At 38.5% G+C, this 14,035-nt stretch overlaps 1 protein-coding gene across 20 annotated transcripts in view; it reads right to left on the bottom strand.

The window, feature by feature from the left end:
• NCOR1 (nuclear receptor corepressor 1) overlaps window positions 1-14,035 on the bottom strand; it is a 115,230-nt gene that overhangs the window by 99,017 nt on the left and 2,178 nt on the right. The window lies entirely within an intron of this gene.

The following is a 14,035-nucleotide window of genomic DNA, read 5'->3' as shown; positions in this document are numbered from 1 at the left end:
AACTAACTCACCAAGAGTGCTTCTAATAACTTATAACCATAGCTGCATAAACAAAACCACTATTATCAGTAAAAGCTTTCTCCCGTATATTAATACTTACTCAATATAACAGAAGTTACAAGGGCTTTAAAACCAGAAATGGGTCTTTTCCTCTATACTGAGAAGAAGGTTTTTTAACATATCACAAATAAAACCAGTAGCTACATAAAGTGAACACATAAAATCTTAGCTCAGGAGCCAGCACACAGCAGCAGCTCAGTAAATACCTTTCTTTCAATAATTATCTGAGACACGAATATTAAACATTACAAAAACAAAAATCTATGGCTGTAAAACTGTAAAAAGTCAATTATTAAAAGGATTCAGGAATAGTTACAAGGTTAGGTGTTTGTGCAGAGGAAATATTGTCTTTATTCAATAATTTGGCCCCAGAATGACAGCCTAAGAAGACACTAGGGATAGAAACGCTTTCAAGGAAGAAAAACGAGAGCCTATCACTTCAAGAAAACTACTGCCCCCTTTTTTTTAAATTAGAGTTTCAAAAAAACCTGTATCCGCCACCATTAGCCTAGCAGCTTCCCCACATTTAAAGACTTTTCCAGCAAGACTGGTGGTGATATTAACAAATGTTGAGGTTTTGATATTACACAATGAAATTTAAAGATCTGCATAACTCAATGAATCAATATTTTCCAAATGACCAATACAGAATTATAAGATTATGCATAAATAAAACATTTTAAGTCAAAACATTTTACCACAATAAGTTGCAAGACAAACCAATAAATGTTTAATGTGACAGAATATGAAAGGTTTACTGATATGGCTGCAAATTCTACACAGTAATTAACCTTCAAAACCTTACCACTTGTCTGGTTTGGGTATGATATCAAAGAATACCCCCAGTTATCTTAAAAGGCTATCAAAATACCCTTCCCTTTTCCAAATACATATCTATATGAGGCTAGCTTTTTTTCATAAGCTTCCATCAAAACAAAGTATCACAGGACTAAAACACAGAAGAAGAAATGAGAATCAAGCAATCTTCTTTTCAGATACTGAAGAAGTCTGCAAAAATGTAAAACAATGTCACTCTTCTCAAACTTTGCTTTATTTTGGAAAATACATTACATTAACATTTGGGCTTATATTATTTTTAAATAAATATCTTTTGAATTTCCCCATTTTAATAGCTAATATGGTAAATATCAACATATATAATCCACATAAGCAAAAGCTCTTTGGAGTCCCAAGTAATCTTTATGGGTATAAAAGGAGTCTTGAGACCAGCAAGTGTGATGGTCGCTGGCCTAGAGAATTAGGTCGTCTCCAGAGAGACTGACAGCCACAGAGGTGGGTCGCGCCAGGTCCCTGACTCCTCCTAGAGGCCCTGGCCCTGTCAAAGTGTGGCTTCAACCCAATGTTTGTGTCAAGTAAACCACTCTATGGGGCAGGGTTGTACCAATCAGATTCCCCTCCAGGTATCTGAACTGAGAAGGTCAGTTATTGCCAAGTGGTCAGAGTGGGAGTGAAGATGAGCCAAAGGACATGTCAGAGCAGTTGGAGAGGAGCGGAGGACGTCAGCCTAGACACGGGCCAGAACAGGATGCAAAGAGCAGGGGTGCCCCTGAGACACCCCAGGAACTGCCTCTGACACTGTGTTCCAGAATCAGCTCCCAGGAGGAGGTACTGTGCTCCTTTCCTTCTCCCCGGATTCCTGCTCAACTGCCTACGTAGTCTCACAGTGAGTCCTCTTTGCTTAATACAGGTGGAATAAGTGTTTATATCTTAATATCACAAGATCTCAAGTCCCCAAATAACTACACAAACCTTGGAATACTCTAAATGTAAGGTCCATCAACTGATGAGGAACTGATAGATAAAATCGGGTATATTCACAAAAGGGATTATTATTCTGCCATGAAAAAAAAAAAACAAAGCATGATACATGCTATAGATTGAACAAACTCTGAAACATAACGTTAAGTATAAGACACCAATCATCAATGACTGTGATTCCTTTCATACGAAAGTCCAGAACAGCCAAATCTATAGTGACAGAAAGTAGATTAGTGGCTGCTTAGATATACTGAGATATATATATAAGAAAATAAGAAAAAATGATCACAACAGAAACATAAAACATGAGAACATGACAGAATTATGGGATTAACAAAAGAAATAAAATTAATGAAGGCAATCTGAATAAAGATAAGAAAAGTAAAAAACAAATTGGCAAAATATTTAAAAAAATAATGCCCAGTGTTGGTGAGGGTTTGGAGGAAAAGGTAGTTTCACAACATGACTGGTGTGTTGGTAAACTGGGTACAGATTGCTTTCTAAAGAAGAATAGCAATTTGTGCAGTATCAGCCCTGAAAATATGCACATTCTCTAACACAGCAACTCGGCTTCTAGGAATTCTTTTGGTTATTCAATAGACATATCCAAGATGAATGCTTGAGGCGGTTTCTCAAGGAGCTGCCCTAAATATACAAGAGCTTAGAAAATTGTTTTGTAAGAAGTTTAACTAATGAGGGACTTCCCTGGTGGTCCAGTGGTTAAGAATCCTCCTTGCAATGCAGGAGAAGCAGGTTCAATCCCTAGTCAGGAAACTAAGATCCTACATGCCGCAGGGCTACTAAGCCCACATGCCTCAAATAGAGCCCACCTGCTGCAACTGCAGAGAGAGCGCGCCACAACCAAGACCTGACACAGTCAAAAATAAGTATTTTTTAAAGTTTAGCTAATGAAAAATTTTACTTACGTGACACAAAAACGTTCTTATAAAAGAGAACATTTTGTTTTATAAAAGTATAATTTACATACACCACTACCACTTGATTTTTCATGTACGTCTATCATATCTTCACAAGAATTTAAGGCTAAAGGCAGAAACATCATGTACATATTCAGCAAACATCTACTGAGCTGTATACTCTGTATGTCAACACTGCTCTAAATGCGGGCACAGAACGGGACCAAGACAGGCATCTTATTTTGAGGAGACACAGACACGAAGTAACCACAAACACTATGATAAAGTGTTATAAATAAGACAGGATTGGAGAAGGGGAAGGGAGACATGCCTGGCAGGTAAAAAGCCAGGATGATCACATGCCCCAATTTTCTGAAACACCCAATTTACAACTACTGTCCCCGTGCAGTTATTAACCATGTTCCATTTCCCTCTCAAGACTGTTCCAGTTTGGGTAACACATTATATTCTAAGATGACTTTTGAGCCCAAGCCTTGAAAAGACAAGAGCATTCAGTGGAGAGAAACTAGAGAAACCCTAAGGCAAAGTGAGGAGGCAGAGGAAGAGGGAGGGAGAAGGTGACCGAGGCCATGGGGTTCTGCTGGCCATGTGTGTGACCTGCATGGTACAAACATTTTCTTTTGGCCTTCCCAACTCATTTCATCTTTCCGAAGACCTTTTCTACCCCAAATTTTAAAAATATTCTTCTATATTCCCCTCTTACACTTTCTTAAAGCTTTTAAAAATACATTCATGCTCCTTAATCATCAGAATGGGTCAGAAGACGGCAAAAGCCAGCTGATTGCTTCCTGCCTGCTCCCGCCAAGGTCCAAGGCACGAAAGTTAGAAAATCTAAGAATCGGGAGGTTTTCAGGTTTACCCAACTAACACTGATTTTTACAGATAAGGAATCTGAAAGCACAGAGAAATTTTAAAATTTCTCTATATCACAATCATCTATGGCAAAAATGGGAGAAGCTAGTGTTTCCTGTGACGCTGTGCTGCTTTCTCACAGGGAGTGAGCTACTCTGAGGAGCTGAGATAGATAAGACCACGCTCAAGACCACCTGGGCAGCGCTCTCCTCCGATACACCTGCACTTGCCAGTGGAAGGGGAAAAGCCAGCCAGGGACAGGGGAGGTTGTTTTGGTTTTGTTTTGGGGAATATATATTATATGCATGATCTCAGAGTTTCTCAAAGTACCATAGAATACAGAGGGGAAAATCTTCTCACCCCTGTCCCCAGCCTCTACTCAGTTCTCTTCCCAGAAGGCAACCAAAGTTGGTAGTTTCCAAAGTCTCCTTTAAAAATGCCTACACACACACTTTGCCCCCTACATAAATGGGACCTTGGTGGATATGTAACTGTCCAATATCTTGCTCTTATTACATAAGATCTTAACACATCTTGACAATCATTTTCATGAGTTCATAAAGACCTTCATTCTTTCTATTGCTGTAATGCATTTCACTGTATGAATGTTCACAAACATTTTATGTTTTCCAAGTAATTCTGATCTGCACCCCTGCTTATGAGATCTGAGGTCTCTGAGCTCTCCTTCCAACTCAGACATCCCAAGTAAATAAAGCTATAAATGGAATGGAGACACAAAAGGAAAGATCTTAGCTCAAGGTCACCCAAACTTTTTTCCAACAATGGCTTACATGACGAGAAATCTATGCTGTATGGTGTTGTTTTGAAGTTGTTTTGTTTTAATTTCCAGCAATGCTGAGTCCTGAGTACAACACATACTCAGATGTATATAAAATAATTGGTCTGTGTTTCCCTTTTATCATAACCAATCCTTCGTGACATCCTAGTTTTCTGATGTGGTTTTAGTGAAGTTTAACTTGAAATACTTTAAAGATAAAGTCAGTTACTATCGACCCAACACAGGTGGGTAACAGAACACCAGCAAAGCTAGAGATCAGCGCTTACCGGATACAAATTTACGGGTCAAACGGGCCCCACCTCTGGTCACAATAATTGCAATTTGCAGCCTACTATGAGCTGACCTCCTTCCTCAAAACTGATCCATGAGATGTTCAGCAATAGTTCAGACCTTTTGTTTTTTAACCAGCACTATCTCCTCAAAACCTTACATGGAAGCCAAACGTATAAAATACCCAAAGAAGAAATACTCAGATTCAGAGAGAACAGGGAAACTAGGTCTCTTTTCAGCCTCCTCATCCCCGTCCCGCCTCTGACCCTCACTCCAGTCCTGGCTCACCAAGACACCTTCCACAGAACACTGACAGTTTGCAAACAACTGAAATAAAAGAATCTGGCTGAAGGGGAAGGGAAAACCTTAAATGGCAGTTTCCAATTTTAAGCTCAGTTCCTAGCTTCAAAACTCTAACTCAGTTACATGCTTAATTCATGGACTGTAAAAATTCTGTGAAATGTTTAAGAAACCTGGTCAAGGTTTTATGTGCAACTCCCTCATATCAATACATTTAATTGTATTTTAGGGTGAAAATAAAACTAGATGTCATTGTGTAAGTGACAGAAGCACATTTTATCTGAATTTTAGAGAGAAACTTAGAACTAGCCTCCAATATTTCACAAACAGGTAATAAAATACAGTAAAATGAAGTCAGTCTATTAAATTTCCTTTGAATCTTCCCATACTAATGTAATAAAGACACACACTCACAAACACAAAAATTGACTCAACAGGAAACTTATCTTGCAAAATAAGATTTCAAATGCAACCCTAAAAAAAAAAAATTTACTTCTCCCCAGGAACTCCTGGCTTTTGGCCTACAATCTTTGCATAACCAAACGTACTTGGATAGGTTTTCAAGGTGGCCTCGGCTATCTTGGAAAAAGTGCTAAAAATATACCTCGCTGTGGCAGGACTGCAGACGCCTCTTCAGATGAGCAAGAACGTCTTCACCAAGAGTCACAACAGAGGTGAAGTCCGTATTTCACCAAAGCAGATAAAGGACCCTATAACGTACACAATTCAATTTTCTTTTAAAGGATCAAATAACACTTTCTGATACAAAAGTGTGGCGGGGGAATGACCTCTATGACACCACAGACGCCGATTCTAAACTGAGGTAAATCAGGTATCACTGATTCTCACAAAGCAGCTCAGCTCAGCCCAACTCCAAATGCACATTAGGCAAGGAGAGGCTAAGATGGCCCCCTGAGGTACCCAACTACCTCTGAGAAAGCCCATCTGAGCCTATCTCTGGTCCAGCCTCCAGGAGAGAAGATAGCTAGATACCATCCCAGTGAGCTCTGTCATTGGTGCCCAACCAAACAGGATTTCTCCTGTAAAATAATCTAGAACATTCTTCCTTCTAGGGAAAGAAGCTACTCTAGGGGAATGCCATTGACAATCGTGTTTTATTTTTGGCCTCTCTGACATAATGACATCTCACCTGAACACAGATGAAGGGGAGCTAAAGCAAAAGACCTTTTAGTTTAGACTACCCTACGCCCAATAAAGTAGGGCACTGAGAGGAACGCATTAATATGGGCATAATCATTTCATTAATCTTAGATTCCAGATGTTCAATAGGTAATTCTGAAATGAAAACACCACCACTACTCTATCCCTACCAAGGTGAGAAGGGAGAAGGTTCCCCAGACAGTGAGCGGCAGGAGACAGCACCGGGGAGCTGAGGACTCTGCCATGTGGCTGCACTGTACTGACCTAATTCTCTAAATTGACAACATTCACTCCTGCCGTGAAAATTAATATATTTCAAAGTCAAAATGGACAACTATTTGCAACCCTCTCCTCCATTAACACAAAGAACAGAGGTTTGAGATTAGACGCTTTCACTTTAGCTGCTTGACCAGGATTAATCAAGACAACTCTCAAGGAGAGTAATAAGGTGGCCACTTACCAAGTCTCTGTTGCATCGCAGGCAGAGAACCAGCAGTGGCGAGCATGCGCTCACCTAAACCACAAGCTCCACGATTCTCCTGAGTGAAGCTCTGGCGAGGCTGAGGAGCTTCCCCGAGACAGTTTCCTATCTCAGGGTGATCTTAAAGATCACGTTTTTTTGCTGCCTCCCACTAAGAGAGGCTGTAAAGGTTAGGAGGCAACACAAAACAGGGCTAACGAACAACTTCTAAGGTAGATACTAAAAGAAAGTAGGGTAAATGAGAAACTGACTTCAATGTACTGCTGCTGCTAAGTCGCTTCAGTCATGTCCAACTCTGTGCGACCCCATAGACGGCAGCCCACCAGGCTCCCCCGTCCCTGGGATTCTCCAGGCAAGAACACTGGAGTGGGTTGCCATTTTCTTCTCCAATGCATGAAAGTGAAAAGTGAAAGTGAAGTTGCTCAGTCATATCCGACTCTTAGCGACCCCATGGACTGCAGCCCACCAGGCTCCTCCGTCCATGGGATTTTCCAGGCAGGAGTACTGCAGAGGGTTGCCACTGCCTTGTCCGTAAATGTACTGAATTCTATACCAAAAAAAACGCAAACAAAAAATAAACAAAACCAGAGACCTGTGAAGGTAGCGGCCATCTCTTCTTCTCCCACATGGCTCCCCACCTAACTTCTTTCTTAGCTCTCAACACACTCACTCCAACAGCAAGTCCTACCCTTCCTTCATGCCCCCACCCACAGCCTCCCAAGATTCTCCAGCCGCACTACCCCCAGTCTCATCCTAACCAGATTTCCCACTTCAACACTTTCTCCACTCAAAAAGCCAAATGTCAAAAAAAAAAAAAAAAAGCTAAATTTAGTCTTTTAAACCATCATTCAGAACATGTCACTCTCCTGCTCAAGACTCCTTGGGGGCTGCCATTCACTACAGACAGAACCAGAACTCCTCACAGTGGCCCAGGAGCCCCTGCTGACTGGCCTCTTCCTCCCTGACTGCTCATGAGACCGCAACTCGAGCTTCCCTCCAGCCTCTCACTGGTGCCAGGCCTCAGCCCTTTGTCCTTCTGTACTCTCGGCCTGGAATGCTCTTCCTGGCTCGCCGTGGGGCCTAGGACTCCTCAAACTTAGGTCTCAGTTTCAAATGCCATCTTCTCAGAAAGGCCTATCCCAGCCACCCTTCAGTTACCCTTTTGTTCCTTTATAGGCTAATCATAATCTGAAATGCATTCATTTGTTCTATTTCCCCCACTAGAATATAAACTCTCTGCTTGATTCCTTACTACATTTGTTGGACAAAAGAAGTAAGAAATGTGCAAACTTATTTGAAGGAAAATTTGAAAATCTACTGAAGAACATAAGTCATTTGAATAACAGGATAGGAGTTATTCCTATGACTCCTATAACAGGAAGTACACAAGGTGTCAACTTTCCTAAAATTAGCCCATGAATTCAATACTGCCAATCACTATTCATAAAAACCTCAGCAAGATTTCTTTTTGAACTTCACAGAATGATTCTAAAGTTCATCCCGAAGAATACACAGACCAGAACTGTCAAAGTCTGAAAAAAAAAAAAAAGAGAGAGCAATGAACAGACGACTAACCCTATCAGTATAAAAACTATAAAATAGTAATTTAAAGAATATCATAACATATAACAAGAGACCAAGAAAAAGTTCTAAGTATATTTAGCAAATGATAAAAGGCACAAATCTAGTAACTGGGGCAAAGGCTGGATTATTCACCAAATGGTGCGAACACAACTGGTTATTTCAGGGAAAAAACATACACACCTCCTATCCCCCCCAGAATATATGTCTACCTCATTTCCTATACTAGAAATAAATTCCAGATGGAGCCCAAAAATTCAAAGTTTTTTTTTTTTTTTTTTAAAAAGGAAAAGAAAACTAAAGAGAAAAAGAAACCTTTAAAAATTAAAATCTGAGGACTTGTTTTAAAAATGCAGAAAGGTATCCAGTCAAGTCTTCCTCTCACTCACATGCCTCTGTCACTTAGCTCTCCTTCCTACAACAACCAACAATACTAGTGTCCTGGGTTTTCTTTCATAAACATTCTATGATATAAAAGCAAATGTGTATCCATTAGTTTTCCTCTTTAAAACAAGCAGTGGCATACTAGACTTAATACTTCTCACTTTGCTTCTTCAGTTTAATAGATGGATGAATATTTTAAATCTTAGAGTGAGGAAGGTCTAAGTAGATCATGAAACCCGAAAGTCGTATACAGACCAAGACACTCACCTTGTCCAGTCTCTATGTTAAATATCGTTTACATTATCTCCATTTCATTCTACAAACAAGGAAATTAAGGCTTACAGAGGTGAAGTAATGTGCCCAAGGTCACAGAACCAGCACAATCCCAGCTGGTTATACCTGACTACAGAATACTACAGATAATACTACAGAATACTGCAGATAATAATACTTACTACACAATACTGCAGCGGGCTATACCTGACGACAGAATACTATAGTTAACAATACTACAGAATACTACAGATAATAATACTTACTACATAATACTGTAGCTGACTATACCTGACTACAGAATACTACAGAAGGATGGGTGGGGGATAGGAGGTGTGCACAAATATGAAAAATGTAAACACCCTAATACCTAAAGAACCGAAAAACACCAATAATCCAACCAAAAAATAATCAAAAATAAAGGCAGATAATTTCTAAAAGAAATACAACTCCCTCCATTTAAAAAATGTTCAACAACAATAGTGATTGATAAAAGGCCAATTAGAATCACTTTTTTCCCCACTTCTTAAATTGACAAAATATTTTAAAGAGTAATTTTCAGTGCTGGTCAGGGTCTGAAAGTGAAAGTGAAGTCACTCAGTCGTGTCCGACTCTTTGCCACCCCGTGGACTGTAGCCTACCAGGCTTCTCCGTCCATGGGATTTTCCAGGCAAGAATACTGGAGTGGATTACCATTTCCTTCTCCAGGAGATCTTCCAGGCCCAGGGATTGAACCCAGGTCTCCCACACCGCAGGCAGATTCTTTACCATCTCAACCACAAGGGAAACCCACCTGTCTTCTTTCATAAGTGGAATACTATGTAGCTATTAATGACCAAAGTAGCTCTAAAAACACCAACTAGGAATAGCAGAAGAGCATATTAAGGTCTCATAATATAGAACATTACATAACATATGGGGAAAAAACCTGAAAGAATACACAACACTTAGCAAATTACATCTAAGAATTGATGCTTTCACTTTCTTTATATCTTAAAACTTCCATGTTGAACTTCTGTAAAAATAATGTATTGCTTATAATAAACAGAAAAGACTTCAAAATAACATATCCTCCTTCACTCATTAAAATGGTTCTGTGTAAATAGAGTGTAACTTCTCCTTCTACCCCTCCCCTCCTGCTCAGTTTATGCCCCACCCCATTCACACACACAGACACACACCATTAATGGACTACACACTCCCTACTTCTGGCATATTTACACTGTGTGTATTTTAGGCTGTAACTCCTAGAAAGCACAAGCTTTGGTTTCATTTCAAATACATAAAAGTCATTGTTATTCGAAGCTGAATTAAAAGAACTTAATCAAAAGTAATACAACATTAAATGTCTTTGAACAAAAGTTCAAAGTCATGATGATTACTACTTAGAACAAAAATTTCAAAATTATACAAATCCATATGCTACTGCCAAGGGAAATGAACTGCCAAAAACAGACTACTGACTCTAAACCATGCATGACAACAAAAATGTGAAAACAGCTTATCAGTTAAAGTATGGGAGGGAGGTGCAACCTATAACCATAAAGGTGACCCTCCTAACAAGTCAAATTTTCCTAGAAAAATGTAACCTCAATTTATTCTGGTTTAATTTCGATTTATGTATAATTGAGTAATCTTAACTCTTCTCTTCCTTCTATCTTGACTAATCTACTCAAAAATTTAATTTTTGACATAAAATTAATCAAGTAGTATTCTTTCAAAGATATCCCTTCAAAGGGATTTTATAGTAATCCTGTAAACCCACCATTCCTACTTCACATTTTTTCCCTAGCACCAAAACAACTCAAAAATCCCCTGCATATTTAAGTTAACACATTTTTGTTCTAATATTATCTGGAAATACAAATAATCTGAGATGAACTAATTCCCCACTTACTCCTTCTCCCAAGAATCCAAGAGAAATATTTTAAGAAATGCTTTAATAATAATTCACTGATAACACATGTTTTACCTGACACCGGTGAGTTTCTACCTGTTTATTAATTTCCAAAAACTGTTCATTATCAAGTTCCCACATGTGTATATCCACCAGCTTCCACAGCTGCACCAAGTACCTCCAGGCTCCTTCTTATACATTCAGCAGATCCTTACTACACCTTTCTCAAGAACAGAGAGTTATTCTGGGAGCAGGGCCAGAAGAAGGATCAAAAAATAAGTGAGACATAGACATGTCCACAAGGGGCTTATAGTATACTCTACTAGGGATTAAATGGACATGTATATAAGTAACTATGATGTTATAACAGAGGTTTAAGTAAAGTATTAAGAATTTTCAGACCAAAAGAAGTCATCTTCAGACAAGAGGAAGGAGCAAGGAGACTTCCTGGATGAAGTGGTATGTGATAAATACCTCTCAAAAAATCAGCAATATACATATGTGGTAGTATGGAAGTGTAAGGTAGGGAAACAGCATTCTGGAAAAAGCACAGAATGGGAAAAAACAACCCTTCTTAACACAACCCAAAACAGGCATGTTATTTAACAGCCCAAATGGAATTTAAAACACACAAACATATCATGCTTCAGTATTCATGTGAGGACATTAGTTTAAAAAGAAAACTATGCCTTTTCCTTTAAAATAAATTTTATGGCATGAGTACCTATAGAAAACTAACATTATATATGAAGCTTTTCAACATGACATTAAAAAGACAGTTCATGTTCACATTACTTATCTACGCTTTCATATTAACCACTGAAGCTTCTCAAACTTAAAAAAAAGTAGCAGTTTGAAAGTGAAGCAAGCAATAACTGATACATAACCTAACCTAGCAAATTGTGTCTCTAAACCATTGGCATAATAAAATTTCCATCACAGTAACACTTAAATTCCATGAAATGTCAGTAGGTCCAGATAACCTTAAAGGCCTTTTTGTTTAAGAAGATATTCATCATAACAGATTAAAAATGAAACTAGTAATTCCCAGTGATCATATTACTGATATAGATCAATACCAATTTTTTTCAAACTATCTTTTCACTGCAGAAATGTACAGTTAAGGAGGTATATTACTGAACTCAAATTCAGTATCTCAGCTGAGTGACTGACCGCTCATTCTCCAGCCCACCCCCTAATTTTTGTTTTCAGTTGTGTCAACCTTCACACCGAATCATCCCCTGATGATAGTGTGACAGCAGGAGCTACTCTGGACGGCCGAGGACTGGATTCTGCTGCTGGCCAATAGCAACAGTTCAGGCCAGATCTGTTCTGTTCACTGACCTTCGCTATACTCACCAGTAAAACACAACTGGTTAACCTACATGACTCTATATTCTATAATTCTATAAATAATGAGCATTTTGTTTTAACCAACTTAGATTTGTCTTTGAGATTACTGTTAAGTGACGGTAACAGCAGCACACATAAAGAGTCAACCTGAAGACTCCCCCAACACCCTCATGGCTTTGTATGCTCTCATTTTCACATGCAAAGAGGAAATCCCCTTCCCCCCAAAAAAGCAGGTTGTATCTGAAAACAATCCAAGTAATATCCAAGTAATATTTTGACCACACAAGCTTCTGGGATAGAAAAAATGGTAGAAGAGTAAAAATATTCAAGGAAAACCACCACCACAAGAATACCAAAATAAAAAACAGATGCTCTACATACAGTTCTTGCTACATGACAGAAGCTCTGGTAGCTTTTCAATACTCCTAAGGAAGTTCTGAGAGAAAGACAATGTTTCCTTAACCTTCTCTCTGAATGTACTTTTGCATCCTGAAACCTGAAAAGAACAAAGTATCAGACAATCTATAGACTGAGTTCTTTGTGCACATAACTGATCCCGTCAACTTTATACTTTAATAGCACTTAGTAACATGCCCTAAACATGAGGCACACCACACAGGCTGAACAAGTGAACGAACTACACAACATAAGTCCATACATAATAAATTCTGACCAACCTTTACTACTACTTTGTACTGCGTTCCAGTAAAACTCAATCTCTGAAGTAAATGAACACATGGAAATAACTAAGTATTCGAGATCTCTATTATCCTCAAACATGAGTTACGGATTTGAAATTTCAGTTAAGAGAGATTACAAAATACAATTAAAACTGAGTAACAAACACACAAAAAACTGAGTAAGAAACAGCCTGACATTAACCTACATCAATCCCTGGCTTATTTAAAAGCCTCTACTTTCTCCCAAAGATAGAAATGGCAAAACAAACTCTCCAATCCACAAAATTTAGAAGAAAAAAAAGCTTAGAAAAACTTGACTAATCTGTACTTAGCCTTGGAACAAATTTTACTCAATTGAATTCAAAGAAAGAGTTAATTTTTAGCATTCTACACTTTTTCAAAAAAATAGGTGGGCAGGCCAAATTCTTACGTTTTACTATATGAAGTCCAGCAAGACACCCAGTTAAAAACATTTATTCCTCAGAAGTCATGAAGAGGATCACAGCTACACAGATCTGTGACAGCAGATCAGCAGGTATACTCCATAAGTTGTAAGCTATAACTGTGAACACAATTTTCTAATTAGAATACAATGTTAATCCACACAATAAACATTTGCTGTGTCAATACCCTCTGGCAGTGCCTTAAAAGTCAGAGAAGGGCTTCTCCTGTCCTCAAGAGGAGATAAGACAAGTAGGTACCTAAATGGAAGGCAGAAAGAATAAATGCCGTGAGAGATGCGCAGATAAAGCATTTCAAAAATGAAGAGGAAGCTGTTACTCTCACACACAAATATAACCTTTTGATCTTTGTAAAGCAATTTCACAACTATTAATTCTCCTAGGCTCACAGTAGCAACCTAGGAGAGCAGATATTTTCCTACTAGCATAGATGAGGAAACTGAAGCAGAGAAAGGTTGATCCTGTTCCAAAATGACACATGGCTAAAGACCAATCAGGACTCTTTATTACATTTTCTCTGAGGGAGGAGTTCAACATATTGCAAGCCTTTTGTAAAAGGAAAGAGTATTTTCATATTGCAAGTAATCATATCCTTACATATGTATGTGCATATTATTCATATACATGTGTGTGTTAACCTTGATTTCCATTAACAGGTCTGCTTAAAGCACAGCAAAGCAACTGTGTACTATAAATATTAAAATAAATAAACTTCCACTGGAATTTAACAGAATGAGCAAATAAAAACAGTACTTCTTTCTGCAAC

This window comes from Bos indicus, chromosome 19, assembly GCF_029378745.1.
Source record: "Bos indicus isolate NIAB-ARS_2022 breed Sahiwal x Tharparkar chromosome 19, NIAB-ARS_B.indTharparkar_mat_pri_1.0, whole genome shotgun sequence".
Classification (NCBI taxonomy): Eukaryota; Metazoa; Chordata; class Mammalia; order Artiodactyla; family Bovidae; genus Bos; species Bos indicus.
This window is presented reverse-complemented; position numbering and strand designations above follow the sequence as displayed.